This window comes from Chroicocephalus ridibundus, chromosome 9 (genome assembly GCF_963924245.1).
Source record: "Chroicocephalus ridibundus chromosome 9, bChrRid1.1, whole genome shotgun sequence".
Taxonomy (NCBI): domain Eukaryota; kingdom Metazoa; phylum Chordata; class Aves; order Charadriiformes; family Laridae; genus Chroicocephalus; species Chroicocephalus ridibundus.
In genome coordinates this window covers 36,645,878-36,670,122 of record NC_086292.1, presented here as the reverse complement: position 1 = coordinate 36,670,122, position 24,245 = coordinate 36,645,878, and the positions used below count along the sequence as shown (strand labels likewise).

Genomic DNA, 24,245 nt, shown 5'->3' with positions numbered 1-24,245 from the left:
TTGATACGCTGATCTAAAGTATTCTGTAAATATACAGGTACACACCGCTAGTGGTAGCATGTGGTTCAAAAAGGAAAAAATACCACATCATTCCGGCAATTATAATAATCACTGAGGGTAGCTACGGTTTCCCTGAGAATAGCAGCTATTTCATTTTACTGCAAGAACGTTTGTATAAAGGATTTTATGGCACTTTAAGCTGCCTGATCCTCACGCACAGTACAACCTCTGCTGAATTTTTCCCCGTCCTTCTTTTCCTTTCCTCTTTCCCCTGTTCCTTCTCCCTGTAACAGTTGTTTTGTTCTAGAGTTAAGAGTTCCTGAGAGGATTTGCTACCTTTTTTCACCAGCCTTAGGCACTGTTCATTTACAGGGTCAAAGCTACAGGGAGGATGTGGCAGGAATATGTCCACGTCTGGGGTGTTGTATTTGTTGTGGATGTTATGCCTCTTGCCTCTGAGTATGCACATCCAAACCTCTTGGGTCAAGTCAGTAGGCAGCAGGGTGAATTCCTCCTTATGGATTTACCTCTCATGGTTGGGCATGTACAGCAGGCACTGACACCATCTCTTATGTGCAACCACCTGTCTTCACAGAACTTGTAGCACTGTGTAAGGATGGTCGTGTCCATGCTGCCCTGTTACAGCTTCCTCCCGGCTGTGACCTTAAGGCTAAACGTTTTACCGTCCAAGTTGCTAAGATGACTTTCTGGGCCAAGGAAGGGCTGTGAGGGAGGCTAAGCAGGTAAAGCAGGTAGAGCAGAGACCTGGGTTTCTCAAGCAATATCTCAGTCTGCTTTAGCGCCTCTGTTGAAAGTATGAGAGCTGCCGGTGCTGAAGGCAAAATAATGAGACTTCAGCCACAAGCTCTGGAGGGAGATGCCGGCCACGAGAGTATCCCATAGATAGCTCCACTGACAACTCCTTCGTGCTGAGCCACCAAAGGGCTGGGGACTGGCCGGGTGGCCAGCACCCAGGAGGCAGAGCAGTCCACGCAGGGGGTAGTGCCAGTGCCAGGTGCCAAATCCATAGCTTTATCAGCCTTGGTGGTGGGCACTCCAGGCTGAGGTACTTGGCCTGGCAGTAACAGCTCTCATAAGTAGAGGTGCTAATTGGACGTCAAGAGAGCCGAGGGCCATATGGCTTTTCCTCTGGATTTCTTCTGCTGAGCCTTGCAGATTGGTACTGGACGCCTCTTAATAAGCATGCAAATGGGCAGCCCAAAACCCGAGTCTCATGTCCAGAAGCACAGGGACAGCTTAGGGCCCTTTGTTACCTTGTGCCCAGCAGACCTTGGCCAGGACACGGCATGTACTTTGTTCCCTGTGTCCCTCGGGAGCTGCAGAAGCTCCAAAGAGAAGCCAAGGCACAAGGGGGAGAGAGGGACTTGTCCGTGTTGGACTTGGCCAGCCCTGGTGAAAGTGTGGGGCCCTCCAGGGAGCTGTGGACTCTGAGCTGTGTGAGCTTGTTCCCGTAAATTGACCTAATCTCTCCTTGTCTCTCCCGGTTGCGCTGTGACTAGTGTGTGCAGCTTGCAGGCTGACTTCTGAGTAAGAGTGGGGTTTTTTGTTTGTTGGTTTTGGCTTTTTTCTTTCTCCTAGCGCAGCGCTGTCAAGTCTGGGCCAGCTAGCAGGGCTGTAACAGCCTTTCCGCAGGAGGCTGCGCGTGGTCTACTTGCACTGAAGGAAAAGGGGGTTTGGTTTTGGTTTGGTTTTTAATGAAAAGAAAAGTCTTTCCCTTTTTTTTCTGGATCAGTGCTCTTTGTGAGAACATTACGCTAGCTTATTTTTCCTTACCTAGCCCTTTCCACAAAACGCTCTCCTATACTTGTCTCTTTTAACAACTTCTCTTGCTCAAGTGAAGCATCCTAATTAGAAAATAGCTCTTGCCTGCTGGCGCAGGCTTGGCGAAGCCCTGCAGCCCTCCTGAGATGGACAGCTGTGCAGGGCAGTGCCACCAGGCGTAAAGCTCCTCTGGAGACGAGGCAGGAAGGGAGATCTGGTGCTCTGCTTGGTTTGTACCCCAAGAGCAGGGGCCTGAACAAGGCTGCCTTTTCTGGGCTTGATAGCAAGCGTGAATAGTGTGGCGTGGGCTTGTCAGCACAGCTAGGCTGCGTATTATGACAGGTGGAGGAGAGAGAATTGTGGGTGTGGAAAAGTGTGGGTGTAGAGAAACTACTCAGTGGATGGGTGAGGTTGGAAGGAGTGGATAGGGAAGAGCCAGAGGCATAGGTGTCAATTAGGATACCGGTGAGGTGGCTCCTGCCCATGTGCTGCGCTGGCATCATGCACGACCTTCTTCTGGGCAAACCCTCTCTGGTGGGGTTGTTGGACTGAGGAGGGGTCTCCCAGAGCATCTCACCCTCTGAAACCCTCAAGAATTTATCAGAAGGTCCTGGAGCTTCATGGAACAACTGCCTTGGTGTCTCCAGTGTCACAGCTCCTGCCCAGCAGCAACGGGTACAAATTTGTGCCCTGTCTTGCTTGCAGGCACAACTGAAGATGTAACAGCATTCAAGTCTGTGCCACCCATGTCACTCTGCCTCAGAGACCTCTAAGGTGACAGTGCTACCAACTGCTGGGCATGGCTGTGTCCAGGGAGCTCTGGCAGGGAACTGTGCTGTGTCACGGAGCGGGGTGGCCCCTGTGGTGCAATAGCCATCTGGTTCTGCAGTGGGCACCTGCCCGTGCTCTCCTTAGCAGCGTATTTCTCCTCTTCCTCCCCAGCCCTCGGAGCCACAGCTCTGCTGAATGTGCTGGAGCAGCAAGATCCCTAGGTGATGGCAGACAGCACCTCTGCCAGGCTGTGGGGGGATGTGGGTATCAGGGACACCGAGCATCCTTGGATAAGGAACAGGTGGTCCTGGCATTGTCTGCCCCTTCTCATTGTATATTTTTTTTCATTCAAGGCCAGGCTTGATAAGGCTCTGAGCCATCTGATCTAGTTAGATGTCCCTGCTTACTGCAGGGGGTTGGAGTAGGTGACCTTTAAAGTTCCCTTCCAACCCAACACATTCTATGATTCTATGATTCTATGATTCTATATAGCGCCCGGCAGAGACAAGGAAGAAATGGAAGTTGCTTTTTCCCATCTGCTTCTTTAAATGTAGGTGCCGTGTAACTCAATCCCGAACCTCAAGGAGGTGTGCTGAAAATTCAGGAGTCCACAGCGAGGTCACTCATGGGTCACGAAGCAGCAAAACGCAGTCTCTGCCACCACGGGGCAGGGAAGGAGGTTAATGTTTCACGGTGTAGTTAGCCGAGCGGAGTAGCTCTGTCAGTGTTTCACTTGGTAGAAATTATTTATTGACAAGGAGGGTTTCCAGACTGTCCCAAGGAAAATTCTTTGGGAAACTGTTGGGATTTCTTCCAAGTTAAGAGGAGATATTTGGATCGTGAGTTGAAAACTGACCCAGGGATGCACACTCCCGTCAATCAGTTGCATTTAGGAAAGGAAAGATTAAAAAACTCTGAGGCAGAGCCAAGCACTTAAAAGGCAGAAGTCTTTGCATCGATTCCAGTGGTAAAATGCCAAGCCTTGTGATTTCCTGGACCAAGTGCAGAGAAATGAAAAATATGAATAGGCCAAATACCGAGATCCTCATTACAGAAAAGGGCCACTTGAGAGTACCTACGATCTGGCCTCTCATCAGGGAGATACGATAATTGAGGAAGCTCTCATTGCAGTCCTCGGCCGTAGCCTTGTGCTCAGCACCCTCAGCAGCCTTCTTTTTCCTCATCTGCCAGCTTTCGTTTTGCTTCCATTCCAATTAAAAAAAAACCAAAACAACAAAAAGAGAGACGAAACTACCTGCTCTATTTTTAATCCTATTTGTCTGTAGATAAACTGCATGTTAGATGATTCATAGATCTTTATCACTTCATAAAGTTTAGACTATAAAAAGCCTACCCCTCTTTTCTTGACTGATAAACAACTATGTAAGCCTTGCTGTTCTTACTCGAACTCTAAGTTAGACACAGCACTTCTGAGAGCATTTGCTAGTTCCTCAGGGGGGTCGTGTGGCCTTTGCAGAGGCAGAAGAGGGTTTGTCCGCTTGTGTGGCCTTCAGGAAGCATGACCGCCTGGTTTCATCTAGAATGACCAAGCTACGGAGCCCATCTGGTTAAGGACAAGTTGAGCATGGACACACGCTGTGTCTGACCATGCCAGAGGCTGGGCCCAGCAGTCTGTATCGGATGGTCGTACCTTTAAACACTAGTGCTGATAATTAAATTAAAAGTTGCAGGTGATGAGGTTTGGGTTTTTTTGTGCCAGCATGGCTCTTCGCACTGAGCCCTCTGTTGCTAGGGCAAGTGCAGCAGCCAGCCTTGCGGTGAACTCTTCTGTGTCTGTGAGTTGCTCTGTGACTGTGGTGGGCGTCTGATGCTTGGTTATGAGGGAGGAATGAATGGTGTGGTCCCCCCCGAGTCAGGAGTTGTTTTTTTTTTGTTTTGTTTTTTTTGACTAAGAGCATAGGCTGGAATGGTATGGCATTTGGGCAGATATTGGGCAAAGCCTGAAAAAGCCTTGACCTCAAACGTACCTGTTAACAGAGGCTGGAGCCTCTTCTGAACCAAGACCATGGATTTGGATTAAACTAGCAACTTTACCACTGGGAGAAAACCAAATCTGAGCCTGGGCTTCTGGGCCTCCTCAAACTTTGTACGTTGATCCGGTTGCCACGAAGCCCAGCTGGAAATTGATGATTGCCCATAAAGACGGTATAAAAGCTGTTGCAGTGTGGTATTTTATGGAAGCTATTAAATCTGTCAGCTGACCAAATCCGTACCTGAAAATGTTTATCTTCTATCACACATTCACCTTCAATTAACAGTTCAGTGGTTGCAATGACTTTTTAACCTTTGTCTGCAGTTTTTCTTCTAATTTAAAATTATACATTAGCTTTTTCTCCTTCTTAATGTCTATTACTATGCTTCATGCCTTTGCTTTTTAAATTGCAGACTAAAAGGAGGAAGGGAAGAGTAATGAGACCTCTTGGGCTTGCTAAACTTTTCAGGCTACTGAAGATCAATGGGAAAAACTGGCGGCTGCTCTGCAGGTTATTTTAGCAATTGTACGTGAATGCTTTGAAATCTGGACAACGGCTTGCAGAAGGAGGATTTTGGTTCTGAAATAGTGTGTGTGTATATAGTGTGGAGGAGGATGTATAAGGAGGAAGGGAGTGAGTTTGACTTATCTTAAATCATGTTTGGTACTACTTGTATAGAGAGCAGCAGATATTTTGCATTCCAGTGGACCAGACCCAACCCCTTCACTTAGAAAGAGAGGTTTGCTGCTTTAGGGACTCTTCTGCTTATTCCAGCGTTTTTCCTCAACTCTTCTGTGGCCAATGACACAACTCAGCATCCAAGGTGGTTGAAGACTGAGCCCTCCGATTGCTGAGATACTAGTGAGGGTGCAACTTCGTGAGTGCAAATAGTCTTCAACCCCACGGTAATCAGATGATCCTTGTTGGGGCTGGAGCTGTCACTAGAGGCTGACACAGAAGCTCAAGGAATTGGAGGATGGTTTCTGCCTCTGCATGTGACTGGGGACATGCGAGTCCCAGCTGGGAGCGCTAAGCGGGTAGGTGGCTAATTCCAGCCTCATGTATCTGTCCTGCCCATGAGGCAGCAGCGGTGGTGAAGCTGGAGGGAGTGCTCTGCCAGGGATTAAAGCCAGTGTGGCAGGTCTGTTCTTCCAGCACTCCCAAAATCCAAGGAGGACAAGCCCAACCTCTCCTGCGTTAGTGTAATTACTAAATCAAAGAGAGTATCTTCTTGCAGACCCTTGTCATCTACTCTTGTGAGCAGTCTAGATCAATACTCCCCATTCCTCCAGCGTGCCCAGGAGTCTGATTTTGCTTTATGTACAAATCTTTGTGGCAAGTTATGAAGACCAGATTTAAATGGTCACTCTACTGGGACACTGACAACATAGATAGAGAAGATCTGACAAGTGGTGTTCTCTGCAATGTATTAATAACACAAATCCTGTTGTACAGGATGCAGCAAATAAAACCTCCGTATCGGTCAGCTAAAAATAATATCAACATTAACTCAGGCTGTTTGCAAACTTGATCTTGAAGGATTAGGCTAATGAAATGAAAGAAGGGGGGGAGTGTCTCTGCTTGAATAGGAAAAAAAATAAAATTTCTGATGAAGAATTTGCCTTGGTGTGCTACGAACTGATGTTGCTGCATGAGTTTGGCATCTCTTAACGGCTGTATGTTGTGTACCTTGTATTTTCATGCCAAGTGCTAAGCTGAATGCTCCTCTGTGGATTTGTTCTGTTACAAACTATTTGGTATTTAGCCTCATGGCCATTTCTGGAGTCAGTGTCTGTATTTCTGGTTAAATGGTTGCTTATTACCTTTATAGAGTTATATAGCCAACAAGGCGATGCTCAGCCAGGGGTGTCATAGTAACCTTCTCTCTGCTAACAAGGAAGAGTTGAACAGAATTAAAAAGAAAAACCCAACCCCCCAAAAACTAGCATGTGAGAGGTGTGTTTATATTGAATTGTTGGATAAAGTTGTGCAATCCTATATGCAATCAAGCGTGGTCAGGCTGCCTCTCCTGCCAGGGATGCCACCCACATCTGTCTGGGTTATGCCTGCATCAGCTGTTTCCTCCAGCCCTCCACCTTGTGCTGAGCCTGCTGTTGCTGGGTGTTGCTGCGCTACCTCCTGAAGCTCCTCCAGGTTCCCTGGGGCTCAGGCTCTGCTCCTCGCAACACCTCCTCCTGCCTGGAGTAGCTCCTGCTCCTCCTCAGGTGCCCCAGGTCTCCCGAGCCTGCCCATGCCAGAGACCCCGATGGACCAAGATGATGGAACAAGCCTGGAGGTAAGTAAGCCCTGATTAAAGAAACGGTTTTTATCAACGAGTCTGTATAGAAATGGCAAAGTACAGCAGCAACTCAGCAATTCCTTGCAAGGAACTGCCAGGCGAGGATCCCGCAGGCTGCCCTTTGCAGGAAGCGTAGAATCGTGCTGGAAATATACTGAAATCCAAGAAACATCGCGTACAGTCCTACAGCACTGGTTGCTGGATCAACTTATTCATTAGGTTATGCCTGCTACTGAGATTGGAAACAGAATTTAACTTTCAGTAGTAAACCAGGATAATTTCTAGACTTCTTCGGGGACCAGTTTGCCCACTTTTATTCATGAGGTAATAAAAACAAACCTTCCCACTCCATAGCTCCTAATGCTCTTTCTGTATTGGTGGCCTATTTTTCTGCTTAAGGACAGGGAGGGACTGTTGAGTCACACACAATCTCGTGCCCTCCTCCTCCTCTCATTTAAATATTAATATGATGAATTATTACTAGAGTAACAGCTGTGCACTACTCATATCACAGCAACATAACCTTCCCCTCCTCATCGGAGCACAGCTATTCCTGACTCGCATTTTCTGGTCGACCTTCTCACTTCTTCTGGATGACTTTTTAAAAATTACTTTGTTAGTTCTGGTGTGGTGTCATTAGGATAATTGTTTGTTCTGTTCTTTCTGCTTAAATATTAATGATACTGAGGAAGTCAAAAGATAGCTTCAGTAATGGTAAGTTAAATGTCTGTGTGTATTCTCCTGTTTGTTTAGATGGAAAGAAGTATAAAGGATAAAGATCAATCCTTCTAACTAACACTTAAGAAAATTTCTCCCTTTGAGAATTACCAAAATAATAATATATTGTCTTTTATATAAATAAAAGCATTACGTATTAGTCAGCTAGTGTCTCTAGATAATTCAGAGGAATAGCTAACATTGTACCTAAAAGTACTAATGCACTGCATCTCTGTAGATGAAGTATTAGAAGAGAGACTGCTAATAAAATCGTGAGACAATTCTGTATAGACTGCTGAAAATAAATATTTGGCATCGAACAAAGAAGGGGAGGGAATACAAAGGAAAGATAAAACACCAGGAGTTAGCTCAATAGGACTGGAAATACCAGATATAAAGCATTCTCGGGCAGATTTGGAAATGTTAGTAGATACTAAGTTTTGTGGGTAAAGGTCCTCCTCTGCTGAGCACCTTTTGCATGGGTCTTGTGTTTGTGCATGTGGTTTACAAACCTTGAAAATGGCCCCCCTTGGAGTACTTTCATGCTGCAGAAGGGGTGGCTGGCTTTGTTGGTTTCTGGACCACTGTTGTGGAGAACTTAATGCCAGCAGGAGTGTGTAGAAATCAGGTTTGCTGGGTTTGCTCAATTGTTCATTGCTTCATTGGACGAAACTTAACTCACTGCTCTTGTTACTGAGGGGGAAAAAAATCTGAAGTGCTCTGAGAAAGATTTTAAAATGAAATATCCGTATTCGGATTTGAAATTTTTCATTTGAAATTTTTTTTGTAGTAAATCAGTGTTCTTAAAGTCAAACAAAATGCTTTCCATTTGAATAAAATATTGGCTTATTGCTTTGTTGGGTTGTTTTAAATAGCTCATAAATATAATGGGGAACCTGAAAAATTAATCCCAATTTATAAATGATGCCCTTCTTTTCCCACACCTGAAGAAATCGGTAGAAACTTTTTTCCCAATCAGCCTTACCAGCGATGAGGGAAAGGGAGGCAGGAGGCTTCCACTGCCTGAGAACTCTTCCGTTTTAAAACCAGTGTCTAACCCCATGCCTGGGTAGGGGTTGGGGAGAAGAAAGAGTGAAAGAGCAAAATGTGTTTCTAAGTCGTTGGCTGCTCTGATGTAATGCTGAAAATAGCGCTGTTACTTCTTGAATCATTTTTCCACTCTGCTTTTTTTCTGAACAAGTGCTTAGTGGAAACAAAGAGCCCGATCCTGACTGTTTGCAATTCCCACTGTAGGCAGCAAGAGTAAACTCATGGATTGAGACATGCTTGGTATCACCTATATACATATATATATATGTGTTGGGTTTTTTTCCCCTCTGTGTTCTCTTCCTCCTAAAGCGTGTGGGAGTTGGAAATTATGTTTTTTCTCAATTTACCATTCACATCAGGGATTTTTTAATTCTCGTGCAGGTTACTGTGTTGCAAATTATTTGGCAAAAAATGCTGCTTTTATAAAAAGCCTTGATAAACTTGTAGCATATCCCCCAGATACAATCTCATTTCAAACAGTCCCTTCAGATGGTTATCTGCAGTGATTGCAAATGAACCTTGTAGCAATCTCATAACAACTGTCCTCGTGGACGGAAGAGAAACCTGCTGTCAGAATTACAAATAATTTACGTAACCCAATTTAAAGCTCTAACAAAATGTTCCCTTGTTAAGAGGATTGTTATACTTAACGTGTGAGATGAAAATACTTTCTGAAGGTCAGGAATGCACAGAAGATAGATTAGATCTCTCGAAAAGACAAAAAATAGGGTTTTACCAGAAGTTTTTCCTCCGTCAGACGTTCAACTTGGCATTCTCGGAAGCTTATATAAGCACAGCTTTATTCCTGCAAATGCTGTGTTTGCTCTGCAGAGGGAGAGGAGCCCCCGAGCTCCAGCTCTGCACATGGAAAAATATCACTGAAGGTAGACTGGGGACTCAGGCTATTTTTTGCCACCGCGGGCACTGTAAATAAAGGTTTGTTTTAAAGCACACAAGGGCAGATTTGGGGATGTATTTCCTCAACTCTGCCTGCTGCCAGCGTTATGCTGAAAGTCCCCGGGCAGTTTGTGTACCTGCTGCAGGTGAGACAGTCACCCCACAGCCGCGGGTGCCCAGGGGCCAGCGTGGGGCCAGCCCTGTGGGAGGGGGTGGGCTTGCTGATGTGCTGCGGCATCAACCCAGGCAAGCAGGAGCGGTGGGACTGAGCTGTCCCTTTTTGAGGTCGTCTGCTCCTGACCATAGCTCGGTAAAGGTCCTGGGAACCAACCTGCCTGCCGCTGAATGCCCAGGGGGGTGGGACAGGCTCAGCTAAGGCTGGAGATGGGGGCTCCGAGAAGCGCATCTAACCCAGGCAGGGCATCGGGGCACTGAGTCGTGCACTCCTGGTGTTCGGTGACCTGGTTGCTTATGCTCAGTTGGGAGCAAATGCTGTCTTCATACAACTGTCAAACAGAGCCACAAAACCTGAATTTGACATGTTGGAAAACAGCTTTCTGAGATCCAGCTTTTCATAATAGGATCTGGGGGGTGGGGAAGGTCTTGAAGTGCTTTTCACATAGGGTATTGTGGAAATAAAAAGAAATTGCAGCCTCTGTAACCATCAGAACATCAGGCTAATGTTGCCTGCCATTGTTGCTCCCCATCCCCTGCGCAGTAACACATGCTTTCTGTCCGTCCCTCCAACCAGCCAGAAGCTGAGATTACAGAGAAGCTGACGATAGAGATTATTTAAACATTTATCTCTTCTCATCCTTCACTGTTGCGTTCCCCTGATTCCTGGGGTCTGTGCCTGTAACCCCAGGTCTCCTGCCTGCCTCGAGGCCGGCTGCCCGGCAGCCCCACTGACGGCAGCAGCAGTGAGGGCACAGACGGGCAGGGGAAGCAGCAGGGTCTGCGTGGTAGGAGAGGTTCTGTGTGACTGCGCACTGGAGCTAAATAATAGGAAGAAAGTTTGTCCTGGAGAGTGGGGTATTTTCTTACATCCACCTGCTTTCTGCTGCTGAGGGCCTTTTCCCAAAATACCTTTGCGAAGGAGAAGAGAAGCTTGAGTAGGGCCCTCCGCATCCCAGCGGCGAGTGCCCAGTGCCCCTGGGGGGCTGCGCTGTGCCCCTCAGCAACCTCTCACCGACCCACAGGGAGGACACTGAAGGGGCCATATCCTTCTCAGAAACTCTCTGTCCACCTTTTTTTTCCTCCCTAATGTGTTCCTGTGTAGGAAGGCCTGTGTACCACCACTTTCCCCGACACAGATAGCAGCTTATGAGCCCCAGAGGTGTCGGGGAAGGCTGTCTGGAGAGGCACAGCAGCCCACAGTAGCTTTCTGGGTACCTTCTGCTGGGGGAGGAGAGGGTGTGAATGTGACTGTCCCTTTGCCCAGGCAGAGGAGCGGTGATGGAGGGAGGCTGCACCTGCAGGGAGCGGTGGCACAGCAAAGCAGGATGTGGCACTTGTAGCCCCTTGGTGGCTCGGGCAAGGCTGGGGAGCTCTCGTGTTGGGATTGCCTTGGTCTCACTGTTTGCCTCCATTTCGATAGACCATGACTTTGCTGACAGCTAGTTCTTTGGATGGAAACATTTTTGTGCCAGGTATATTTCCAAATCTGAACTTTGCTGGAACATTTAGCTCAAATATTTTGTCATTTTACAAGAACTGGGGTGGAGGAGATCATTGATTTTGCCCTGCTTAGAAACAGGCAAAAAAAAAAAAAGTTTTTAAAATGCCCTTGCCTGCTCCAGAAGAGGCATCCAGAATCTAAGATGCATGTTTTATCTTTGTGGAAAATCTCTTGATACCTATGAACTGGAGACCTCAGGTTTTGCAGCCTGAATAGATGTGGTAGCAGATAAATTCCCACGCAGTCTGTCAGTCCTGGGTGTGCTCCAGCCCAGTCAACTTCTGAACAGAAATTTTCCTGTGACTGCATCCACGGGCTGCTGCCAGCTGTGTTGGGTTTGGGCACAGTGATTGAATACAAGTGGACTATTCCTCCCATGCACTGCTTTTAGTGGCTCCCCTTGGCTCCAGGTAGGAAGCTGGAGGTAGCTACTCCACTCACATGTGGAAGAAACAAGGACTGAACAGGTGGGAAATTTCTAAGGAGTAGGCTGGGAGAGAAAGCTTGTAAAAATAAGATTTGAATTGGAAAGGAGGAAAGAAAATAGAACCTGTGAAGTGGGAGGAGATTTGGAGAAATGGGATGAGCAGCTGAGAGGGAGCGGAGAGGCTGGTGTGGAGGGTGTGCAAACACAGCTGCACAGGGGCTTCTGGTGCTGGGGAAAATCGGAACTGCCTGGACAAAGCCTAGAATAACTGGCAAGAACTGAGAATTCAGAGCTTTGGGGATCTGCATTTGGTGCAAGAAGTACCAATCACTTTGGAAAGTGGGTTGAAAAGTTGAACAGTGGAATAAACTACCAATCCCTCGCAAAAATCAGTTCTAGCAATCTTAAATTGTGTATTAAGGGCTACTGTGACCTTGATCTTTGTGACTCAGTTCATGAAAGTGGAAATGATAATATCCTGACATTCTTGCAGATTGTAGAAATTAATTTAATACGTATTTGCAGAGCCCTTAACCCCTGGTGGTTCTGTCCTCATTGTCCCCTCACCCAGTAAGTGTCCCCTCACTGGGACAATATGTGATGAATAACACATAGGGCAGTTCACTGACTTTATTTTTTCTTGGTACCCAATTACTGGTAATCAGGTGAGCACTATCTGTCTTGTGCAACGAAGGAAGCAGAGCACTGAGCACTTGTGAGGAGAAAAGGGAGTATCTGCTCATGCAGTAAAGCTGTATCAGAGCAGATAGAGCTTGTTCTGATTACTGTGATTGTCATGTCACATGGAGTTCCCTTCAAAGGTCAGAGAAGTTTGCTAGCTGACATTAAGTCCCATATTCCCATGTTCTCCTGCTATCTGAAACATTAGAGCAATCAGGAAGATAAATCTTCTTGTAACTCTGTGTGAAAAGGTTCAAAAGTTTCCATTACTACCCTGCTGTTTCACTTGATTTCGGCAGTTACCGCAGGTTCTCGGTTGAAGTTTTCCTACTTGACAACAGCCTGTTCAAGCCTTGCCACTGATTTACCATCGCCTAGCAATGATTACATTTGTATTGTTTACTAACAAATATAATTGGACCTAGGATGATAAACACGGGGTACAGGGTAGTACTTTGATCGCAAACTGTACATGTAGTCCTTGAATCATTTTTACTACAAGTAAATGAGTTGCCTTAATTATTTCAACAGGGGTATTATCACAAACCATAATAATCTCACTTTACTGTGTACTTCTAGGAAGTATTTAGATAGCCCATGCAGCTGTGAAAATACCAGCTTGAGTGGTCTGTCAGGAAAAAATAAACACCTGACATCTCAAAACCTTTTCTGGATTGTGGGGACAACCACCACCTTGGTTTTGAGGAATATTGCGCTGTCTTGTGAAGTCTTTGTGACAGCATCTCTAACAGACAGGCTTGAGAGTGTTAAGTCCTCTTTGGAGCTGGCCATGGAGCAGGATGGTTTGGGCAGTGGCAAGGAGACTCCTAGTCCAGCCCTGGCTGGACGGTTTGACTCTGAAATCAAGGGCTGAGGCTCGTGTCCACCCTTGATTTCTGGGATATACCTCTTCCAAGAAAGTCTGTAGCTAGAGAGGCTGCCTGTCCTGGAAAAGTTAACACCAAGAAAAAGCTGAGAGGTTTGTGAGCTGCATTCTTTCCCCTCTGAGCCACCATTTCAAGACCCGGACTACCAGGAAGAGTTTGCCCACTGCTGTCTGGTGGCTGAAGCCTGATTCTTCATTGCTTTGGGTGGCCAAATGAAATCTGCCACAGCACAGCCTGACCTTGTCACAAATCGTCTTCCACCGCTGTACACAAGCGAATGGATTTGTGTGCCTAACTTCTGTGATAATGGATGCAAGGGAACAGAAGGAGGTCTTTCAGCTGGTTTGTGGTGCCGTGAGCCACTGGGGACATCAGATTACAGATAGGAACCACGTGGCAGCTCTTGCTGTCATCCAGGGCAATGCTGGAATAGGTCATGGATTCTAATATCATGTTGGAGTCTGTTGAATTGCAGCAATCATGAGAACTACGCATTGCAATTAGAGCTGGTCCAAAGGTTGAAACTCCTCTTCTTTGAATCATCTTGATCGCTTTTGTTGTGGGAGTGTCCAGATTAAACAATAAGAAGAAACTTGAGATAATGGTTAGCAACTTTTTGTGTATACTAAAATAGGCTTATCAGGAATTGATTTTATTCTAACCGAGGCTTAAATAGTTCTCCAGTGTTTCATAACACACAAAGAATGAGGGAGGAATACCTTTCCCCTGTCACGAAATATAGCTTTAGGAGTATGTGGTACCTCTTTTCATGTAACAGTTTCTGACTGAATGCAGTTGAAAACTGTTTAGAGATATGCCGGAGATAAGAGAATGCTGATGCACTAAAAAGCAGGAAGTTTCTCTACCTCTTTATCTTTCTTAATTCCAGCTCACTTGCAAAGTAAATCTTGCTATTCGGATCATTAAAGAACCTCTAGGCATAACTATACACTGAAATGTTTACCTATACGAGATAACTTTCTGGTTTTAGGACTGCTTCTCGGTGATCCCTCAGAACCGAGGTATCCTCTGGAGGCATTTCTGAGAAGCAGTCTGCGTCAGCCCTGTGCAAGAAGAGCGTGTCTCTGTGGAGGAGGCTATCCAGTGGTGCAGTAAGGAGGCACGTGAGGCACATTTCCTCGGAGGTCAAGAAGCAAAAAAAATATACAAGATCTCTTTTCAAGTGCAGAAAAGAATGAAGTCTGGGATTACAATTTTAGGGATTTTTATGCTTGTGGTCATTAAAGACAGTTGAATGTCATGCACTGGAGTTCTCACTAAGCTCTGCAAAGGCTGATGCCTTGTCCACCTTCACCTGTACCCTTCTCTCCTGCACACACGCAGTGTGTGAACACCCACTAACAAGTGGATTTGCTTTTATATCCTGTAATGTGTCCATGGACAGACGAATTCCATTTCTGTTTGCATAGCCTTTAACTGAGAAAGTTTGAGATGGCCCAGTTTCAGCACTGTCGTACCTCTAATAGAGGTAGTAAACCTTACGTATCCATAATAACAAAGATTCAGTCAGATTTAATGTCTTTAATAAAAATAAAAATCAAGGTCTTCTTTAGACTAGCAGAAATTTAGATCATGGGTAAAATCACTTACTCAGTACAAAAGCTCAAAAAATGTGTCATGTATTATTTATTCCTTTCATAGGTAGGAGCGCTTCTAGGCTCTTCTGTCTGTCATGGGAACAGATAGCTTACAAACGATGGGTAGAAAACATCCACTCCTGAAAGTAGGTATAGTTGTGAGAGGGATCAAACGTGCAATTCTCTGTTCAAATAAAATCTCAGCAGAAGTCTCAGGCTAGCCTCCCTGCTGCTGGGTGTGTGGGAGGAAGCGGTGGGGGCGGTCATGGTGATGCCCCTCTGCAGAGGAGCGGTGTGCTTACATGCTCACGCACTTCTAGCACCCAGTGCAGAAAGCGGACGGGTCCGTGGCTGCTTCGAGGCCAGCTCTTTGAGCCCTGCATGAGACTTAACTGCAACGTGGGAACGTAGAGGACTTACATGCATCACTCGCTGGACTGAATGTCTCAAAAGCACATCCGCTGGGGAGGTACGCTATCTATTTCTCACTAATAGTTGTAGTCTTCCACGTAGAGCACGCTGTTCAGGCACCAGCGGTGTGAAAGTGTGGTAAGGAGTGGGCTGAGAGGTGCTTGCTGCTGTTTGGAAGAGGAGCCAACTCGGTAGCGGGGGGAGAAGGTTGAAGTCACTACGTTGCAGTTAAATCTGTTCAGAGTTTTGCCATGGACTTAAGAGAGCTGAGAGTTTGCCCCTGTTCCAAATAAAGCATTTATTTGGGGTTAAATTACTGTGCTTTATCTTCATGGAAGCTGATAGAAACAAAATGAGACAGTGAGTTGATGTGTATTACTATTGCAAAGAAGAACAGATAGTTCTTAGGATCAGATGAATAGACACAGATTAACCTCTAAGCAGCTATTATTGGAGCCCATTTAAAGCAGTTTGAGTTGGAAGAGCTTTTGCTGAAGCTGGTGGGAAATGCCAGAGTGAGAAGATGATCCCAGTGTTTGGCACCAGTCGGAGTCTGGAGAATCTCCAATATGTGTGTTGGCATTTATAGCGTGTTAGGAGGGGAAAGCTCCTACTCAAGAGTAAAAGACAAAGCAAGTTTAGACAATTCTGGTCAGTCTTTTCTCTTCAAAGGAAAATTTAATTTTCCTGGTTTTCATTGTAGTGTGGTTCCAAGCAAACAGACTTCTTGCTTGAGCTGTAAGAAGATAGAGATCTTGTGTTTCATAAGCCTGATACCCTCCGTAGTAAATGGTCCTTCTGTGCATTTTTTTTTCCCTGTGTAGTAGTCAATGGTGCAAGTCCCTCTTTCCTGAGCACTTCAGACAGTTGCCCTCTGTGGAGTGGCCTGAGATCTTGCATCATTTCCTGTCATCTGTCCAAAGCTATTTATAAAATGTCTGCTGATTCTGGCACACAGGCGAAACCCAGTTTTCATGAGAAAACAAATAGTTTGGAAATGTATTCCTTCCCAGCAAGCGTCTCAAAACTGTTGAGAAAACCTGAAACATCCTAGAAAATCGTTATGAAAGCTAAGATATAATGGGGTTGGGGAATATGGGGAATTGAATAGTCCCATATATATAGTGGAAATCTTTATAAATAGATGGTGCAACATGTACTGAGAAAAAGTTACAGTGTGTTAAGGGAGAGGAGGTCATTACAAAACTGATTTCTTAGCCAAATAAAAAGGTTGGGTTTTGACGTCTGAAGATATAAAAAAAGTGACTAAAAGTGACAAAAGATATAACAAAAGTTTGGGGGGGTTGGACGAGATGATCTCCAGAGGTCCCTTCCAACCCCTATCATGCTCTCATTCTGTGACTTGAGGTAACTTTTGCAATGCTGAATATTTGCCATATAATTCGATGGTAGATGTTCTATAAAAAGTTTATACTTTTCTGATATTTCTTAGGTTTTCCATCTCTCTAGCTTCAGGAGACTGTCTGAGGTAGGGGTCTGGCAGGGACAGTAGGATGCCCTAAGACAAGCAGCGTGCTTCCCAGTCAATCTGCTCTTTATGATAAGCGCTATTTTGGGAATGCAGAAAAAGCCTGTTGGCTACAGAAGAAACGCCTCCCGAGCAACAGTACTCACATCGGCTTCCCACCGGCCTGCCTTGACCCTGCTGGCACCGTGCTTCTTGCCTCTTGATCGTTAGCCATCCAGCGTGCTGCTTGCTTGTGGAACAGCTGCGCCCGTGAGCTTTGGGCACGCTGGAGACCACTGTGTGCAGGGCAAAGTGGATGGAGGATGGCCTCTGCCTGAGCAGTCGCAAAGATACAATTTCTTAATGCGTCTCACAGTCCAGCTTGTTTCATCCTGTTTTCACAAACCACCATACGTATCCCAGTGTCACAAGTGGCCTAGGCTGGGTTGGAGTCCACGTCCCACTCGTGAAGGCACAAATCTAAGTAGCAATAGAAGTCTGAGACTCTTCCACTATGAGCAATTAGTATTGCTTTCCCAACCCCCAAGTTTCTTGAGGCAGCAACGGATCGTCATCTTGATGGCTGACAAAGATTCACTCCTGGCCATGCACCAGTTCGTCTGGGGTTTATTGCAAAATAATACCTGAAAGTGTTTGAAATGTCTCAACTCACTGCACCTCCCTTCTCCCCTTGTAAGCTTGTAGATAACATTTGTTGCTATTTAATATGTAAAAGTTGCATAGCCCCAGGCTGCTAAAGCAGTGTATCAGCTGATGCCCATGTATTTGTATTGAGCTTTGCCCCCTGTAAATGTATTTCAAGAGGATTCTGGTGTTGGTGAAAATGTTAGCGAATGTTAGTCTGATTATTTTTTTCCTCTGTACATGACAAGCACTGCAGCACCAGCTCTATTTACAATTGCACAGCAGAGGCTTTATCTCTGTAATGCAATAGCAGTCAAAATGCTGCATGTGGGAAGGTTTGCTGTTTTATAGGAATGAACACGAACAGTTCTACTGTTGCAGAACTATACATATTGCATAGTTCTGCAGTTAAATGTGATACTTCTACAAAAACGTATCATTGTTCTACATAAATCCATCATCAGGCCTTTATAACTTCTGCTCAAGAGCTGACATATTTTCCAGTAGGGATCCAAAACCAAATGCATTTTTTGCCGAGAGCACCCCACCCTGCTTCCAGGGCATCGCTCCACATGGGAGTACTCGAGGTGTTACAGATATTCAAATAACATCTATGCAGTAATGTGCTGCGTTACAGCTCTAGCAGCACCACAGCCGATGCAATAACTAGCACAGAGATGTCTTAGGCAATTGCTCTGGTGCCACTTCAGTGGGCAGCGGTGTTCTCCTCACTGCTTCACTGGAGATTTTGGAGGTGGGGATGGGAGCCGTGCCTTCCTGCAGGTCTGAACGGGGGAGAACAGTCACACACAGAATTCTCTTGTACCTGCAGTGCTGGGACAGAACCATTTGGTGCTTCTTGTTTCCGCTTCATCCTGTGCTTTGCCTTGTCACAACAGCCCTGTTCCTCTTTCTGTAGAATGTTTTTCAGCTGTAGATTCACCCCCTGACTGGATCTACAGCCTGGTTCCAGCACTCCTCCTGTGTCCCACGCCGGGAAGTTAGAAGCAACTCAGGTCACTCGGAGCACCACAGTGTGAAAATGTTGGTACTAGTCATCCTTTAAAAGGTGATTAAACCTACCACATACTGCCTTAATTGCCTACCTTGGTAAATTTTTCTACGTGTTTGCTGTTCTGTGCATGAGATAGCTACTTACAGCTACCTCTCTGCAAGGTTAACTAACGAGGAATTAATGAAAGGCTGAGAAATCTGGGAGAGCTCCGGCCCTACAAGTGAATTTCACATGCAGAGAGCTGACACTTTCAGTAATGATCCAGCTACAAGGCAAGATTTCTAAGCTTTCCTCTTCTCCCAGTATTGCCATGGCTTTGACAACTCCTGCCTTAGGCAGCTGCTCTGTCCCTGTGCTAAGTGTTGGTTAAGGAATTGCCTGACTTAATAAAAACGTGTGATATTAAGCAGGGAGCCTGCATGCAGCTAGCTGAAGTGTCCTAGATTGCTGATGATCTACCAAGGGGGAAGAATGACTTGTTCTGGTTTAAGTGTTTAATGACTTTTCTCTCCTGCAGACTCACAGAGTTTCCAAAGTATGTCACAGAATCCATTTATTTCTAACCTCAAAGTTGAACATTTTCTGTGACTTTCTGTTTCCACCTTCATTTGCCCTTTGTGCTTTGCTGCCTTTGGTTTGAATTGGTCTCTGTTAATGGTCTGTTCTTTTCCAGTCTTTCTATTGTTTCACACAGGGATGAAGATCTTAGGGTTTGCCTTTTTTCCTTTCTTCTAAGTCCCCTAATATTCTCATAGCTTCTCTCCTGAACAGAATGTAGACAGCACAAAGCTTGCTCTAGCAAAGTCTGTTCCACCAATTGAGTGAAATAAGGTGATAGCACGCTGTCCGTGCCCAAGTAGCTTTGGCTACCGCCAAATAGATTTTAACTAAAAAAGGATTTTGACATAAAAAATTGTTAAAAGCTTTTAAGAAGGCAACTTCTGTGTGGTTATCCGCTAATAATGCTGGTATGAAGTATTCTTTAAGATTTATTGGGAAAACTTCAAAGTCTGCAAACCCAGAGAGCATTCATTAGGAAAATGTGTTTGTGTTAAAAAGAACAAATAAAAAAACCCCTATGACCTGTATGGAAAGGTGTAGTCTGACCTTTTCCAGGAAAAAGAGGTGCCCAAGAAGTGAAGCTACCTGAGTGGTTGAGTTGTCAGTGAAACTCCAATTTATCTGGACTGTTTGTGCTGAACATCAGCACTATAAAACCGTAAGCTGGAAGAGCAAAGTGATTTGTAAAGGTTTTGCTTAACACCTGCAGAGAACTAGGTTAATTGGAGAAGGCAGCAGTTAAAGGAGACCCAAACAAACTATTAAAAACTCTTGGGAGCTGTACCAGGAAAACCAAATCGTACTTCAGGGCCCGGGTCACCCTGCAGAACACAGGTAACCAGGAACAGGCCAAGGAGGCACCGAAACTGAGTGTTTCTTGAACCTCTCACCGTCCCCTTTTAATAAGTGGGATTTTCTCTCTAAACTCCTCCCTATCCTCATGCAGAATGAATCCTAGACTTTGGCAAGAAGCATGGTCAGTCCTTAGAAATGTATCGTAGGATGTATTTCCCTTCCTCTGGAAGGACACGTAAGTCACGGCAGGAGCAGTCCAGCGGGTGCCCCAGGTACCATCTGCCATCAAAGTCTCCACCTGTGTGTCTTAGCAAATTCGGCTGCCCAGGACAGGCCAAGAACCAGGTATTGCTTTAGATACCTTAATCTTCACCGGGGGTGGAGGCTGCTTGATGTGAGGTACAGGCTTGAGTTCAGCCTCCTCTGAAAATACCTGGAATCATTACAGAGAGCTGCATAATACCAGAAAACAAAGATTTCCCCCAGAAAAGCCCAGCGAAGCGCTGAAACTGAGACAAAAGCCTGGAGCTGCCAAGTCACCTTGGGCAACCTTTTCAAACCGTCTCCAAATCTTTCTTCCCTTGCCAATCATAATGGGTGTGGACACTTAAAAATACTCCGTTCCCTTTTATGCCACAAGTAACAATTCACGCACAGGACTGAAATATTACGTTGGAATTTACTGTTTGATCTTTTTGAACTTGGATATAATAAATGAATCATTGTTTAGTTGTAATTATTTTTTGACTGCTGGGCCTTATGACCTTCGAAGTCCAGTTCTTTTCTTACCCTGCATTTTACTGACAGTTAATATCTGCAAATGTTTCAGAATGGGTTGGTATCATATAGCATATCATCTACATGCTATGTAACTGCATTTTTGTGGGGAATAGGAAGCAATTTGACACAGTCATTAATAGCCTAATCAATAGGATATAAAAATCTGAAATTAGATTAGCTATTTGCTGGATTACATAGCTATAAATTGCCACGTGACACACAATTAAATTCTGAGCAACGCTCTCTCACATGCATTGTAATTCTATAAATAGTGAGGCTGAAGACAAGTAACATTCCTGGACCTTGCTCTTCCTTGTTGCATGATTTCCCTCTAGATTGAAAGATTTAATTCACTAGATCCTACCAGAGACTTAGGGGTTAGACCTATGCTCTTAGAATGGCTGAAAAAAAAATGGAGGGGAAAAAAAAAAAGAAGGAAAAAAAAAAAGAAAGTAGCTCTTGATTTATTAATTAGGAATCCAGAAAAATGGTGGTACATCTGGACTGTGTGAGATTTATGAGTAAGCATGTGCTACCCAGGCGAGGAAGCTTGCCACTTAACTGCAAGCCTCCTGTGTTTGCTAAATTACTTTTCAAACAGTCTGGGCCACTGCAGAGCAAACTCCATGGATGGGCAACTTCTCCACCTGAGTGAAACGGTGATGTGGGGGTACTGGCAACTCGTCCCAGTGGACACAGCATGGCCATGGGCTCTCCAGGTGCTGTCGCAAGGCTGTAATATGAAGTTTTTCTTATTGCAGTACCCTAGGATCAGCTTGCTTTTTTGTTTCTGGTAGTGAAAATACTTCGTATGGGTGGAAGGGTTCTTTAATTAACTAAATAGCTCTGGATTTAGACTCACAACCATTGCTGCTCCTGCCTTTTTTGAGTCCCAAATCTCTTCCTTTAATGCAAGTAAATACTCCTCTGTGGCTTGGCTCTGGTTGCCGTCCTAACATCACCTCTTCCAAATATGCACTCCTGCAATTTTTTTTTTTTTATAGACTGTATTTAAATACAGGCCTTCTGGAGCAGCCAGCGCTGCCATCTTCCAATTCTGCTGTGCTGGAGGGGCAGAACAACTGCGACTTTTTTTCTGACTTTCGTCCACTGCTGGCAGCGCAGTTAGCTGCCTATAGATTAACAAATATTGTAATGCAAAAAGTCACTTTAGTTACCGACTTCCGTGTGTGTGTGCTATTAGTACAGTGCTGTATTATCAAATGCCCAGGTCACCTCTTCTGCCAGTGGGGGCAATGTCAGAGTTAGCAACGCATCTGACTAAATTTAAAACAATTAACGCTTGGCTTCATAATTGAAGGGCTTTTAAAAGCTATCTCAATAACTTTAGAGAAGCTGGGTAGGGAGCTCCTCAGATGTTGATGTATGACTTGTTTATTAAAAAAAATAGTTATGTGATTTAAAAGTGCAAGGGTCAATTGGATGCTTCTGTCCATATGGCAGCAGAATGAGGCGTAGAGCCCTGTGCAACGTGAGTAACTTCTATCCTAGTACTAACTATAAATAACCTCTGTTTAATCAGTAAAAATGAGTATTAATTGGTTTATCTTCCTATGAGTCATCCTGCACTGAAAAGGCACATGAGGGAGCTAGGGGAAACAGCACCCTTTCTTGAGAGTTGCACCAAAACTGTTAGTGGAAGTGTAAAGCACTGCTGTTATCTATAGGCCCTGTGGTTTTGTGCCTCTCTCCCCTGACTAAGACTGCTGTATAAAAGTCTCACGGGGGGAAATTTAACATTTTGATTATTATGCTTTATTTTGTTGTATTAGTTGCAATTTTCAGGGAAAAGTAGACTTTGACTGTCTCTGCCTATGTCCGTTAAGGGAGATGGAATAGCAAGAGAAAAATCCTTTCTGGTGCCTACAGCAATGGCAGGTAGTTTGTAGAAGGTTGTGGGGAGAACATTCAGGTCCTCTGTGACACTAAGGCTGCACAACATCTAACCCAAAACGTCCCCTCTGGAGAAGGAAAGCCTCCCTCCGTCGTCCCTGCCTGCTGCCTTCCAACCCTGTTTATGTTCTCTGCCATGAGGGACGTTTAAAGCCAGGATGGTTGAACCGGGCCCACACAACCGCTTGCCCCGGTTCGGACCCCTGCACGCTGACAGCCACAGCAGCGGTGCTTGCCTGGTGGCACCTGAGCCCGGGCCTCCTGTCCTGCTCCTCTTCTGCCCTTGCTCTGCCAGCTGTCACAGGGCTTGTCACCTGGGCACAGAGACATGGCCCGGCTCTCCTCCCCGCATCCCCACAGCTGCAGAAAACCCACATTCCTGGTCCCTTTTCCACCTGCGGGGTTTCTTTCTGTGTGCCACGTTGTGGCCGAGGGAAACGCTGGAGAAACCGAGCCTTAGGCCTTGCTGAGCGAGGCACCGCCATGGCTCGCGTCATGAGTTTTTGAAATGTGGGTTTCAAACGCAGAAGCCTGACTCGAGGGAAGATGTCAGGAGGTGGCAGAGGTTAAATAGAAGGAGGAGCAGCAAGTGTAACTGAAGTTTGAGCATTAATGCAGCGCTCGAGGGCCACGATCAGCACCTGTAGGCCTGGAGTTCGCGTCAACTTCGGTGGCAGGGTGCAGCCCCCCCAGCTCCACCCGGCCCACGCCTTGAAGGGTCTGACTTTGAGACTGCTCAACCCTTCTGGGAAACCGGGAGCCGCCGTGTCCCCTGTCCTCAGGCCAGCCGCCGAGGTGACCGCTGGGCGAGGGGGTCGCCCGTCCTGCCGCGGGCCCCCCCCGGCCTGCCCCTCTGAGGGAAGGGGGTCGGCTGCGCCTCCGCACTCCAGGGCGCGGGCAAGCCTTGGGGGCGGCCTTGGCCTCTCCTCACAGAGACCCGCACTGTGCCAGGCCGAGCGCGGCTCGGGTCCCCTCCTGCCGGTGGTGCCCGTCCGTCCCTCCCGCTCTCCTTCCCTGCCGGCCGCCCCGGGCCCCGCCCCGCGGGGGGCGGACCCACCGCCGGCGCCGCCCCTCCCTGCCCTCCGCGCCGGGTTACATGGCGGCGGCTGCGGCAGCGGCGACTGCGGCGAGGCAGGCGGGCGCCGGGTGGGAGCCGGTGGTGGGGCCGCGGGGCCTGGCCGTGTGAGCAGCGCAGACCCCGATGAGCCTGGGAAGGCCCGTGAGTGTGGGGGGGCGGCCGGTGGTGGGTGAGGGAAGAGACGGGGGGTCTGTGGCCGCCGCAAGCGCGGGCCCGGCCCCGCCGCACAAAGGCGCTTTGTTCCCTCCCGCCGGACGGCGGCGGCGGCGCCCCCCGGCCCGGCCCTCTGCGGTCCGCTCCGCCGGGGCCCGGCCCCTCCGCACTGCGGCGGCCCTGGGGCTGAGGGGGGCGAGCGGGTGCTGAGAGAGGGCGGGCGGGGGCGGCTGCGAGGGGGGGCCGCTTCCAACGGCCGCGGCCCGGGCGGCGCCTCGCCGGGCCCCGCGGGTCCCCTCTGCCGCCGGAGCGGGGGGCGGCGGGCAGCTTCCGCGCCCTGAAGGGCGTTTGAAGGTAGGGCTCCTCCGCGCTGCGGCGGCCGGGGGCATGGCGGGGCTGGGACGCCGGTGTCCGTAGAGGGGTGTGTGGGGAAGGAGCGGGGCTGGCTCGCCCCGGAGGGGCGGGGGGAGGCAGGGTGTCCTTCACTGGGACGCTGCCGGAGTCTGAGGAAGTTTCGCTGCTGAATTGGGCGACGGTGGTGGGGGGCGGGCGCCGCTCACCGGCCCGGGGACAGGCACCGCTCGGTCCCGCGGGCAGGGGCGGCCGCGGGCTCCCCCTGCGCCTCGGGCGCCTTCCGTGGAAAC

The 24,245-nt window shown here is 47.1% G+C and overlaps 1 protein-coding gene across 3 annotated transcripts in view; it reads left to right on the top strand.

Annotated features, from left to right (window-relative positions):
- Positions 1–6,642: 6,642 nt before the first annotated feature.
- MAPK6 (mitogen-activated protein kinase 6) overlaps positions 6,643–24,245 on the top strand; it is a 32,070-nt gene continuing 14,467 nt past the window's right edge. The window contains exon 1 of one of the 3 annotated variants that reach the window (XM_063345622.1): positions 6,643–6,843. The gene's annotated coding sequence lies outside the window, so the exon portion shown is untranslated. Of the gene's footprint in view, positions 6,844–7,352; positions 7,561–23,431; positions 23,590–24,245 lie in introns of those variants that run through there. The other 2 variants (XM_063345621.1, XM_063345619.1) reach the window with 2 other exon arrangements.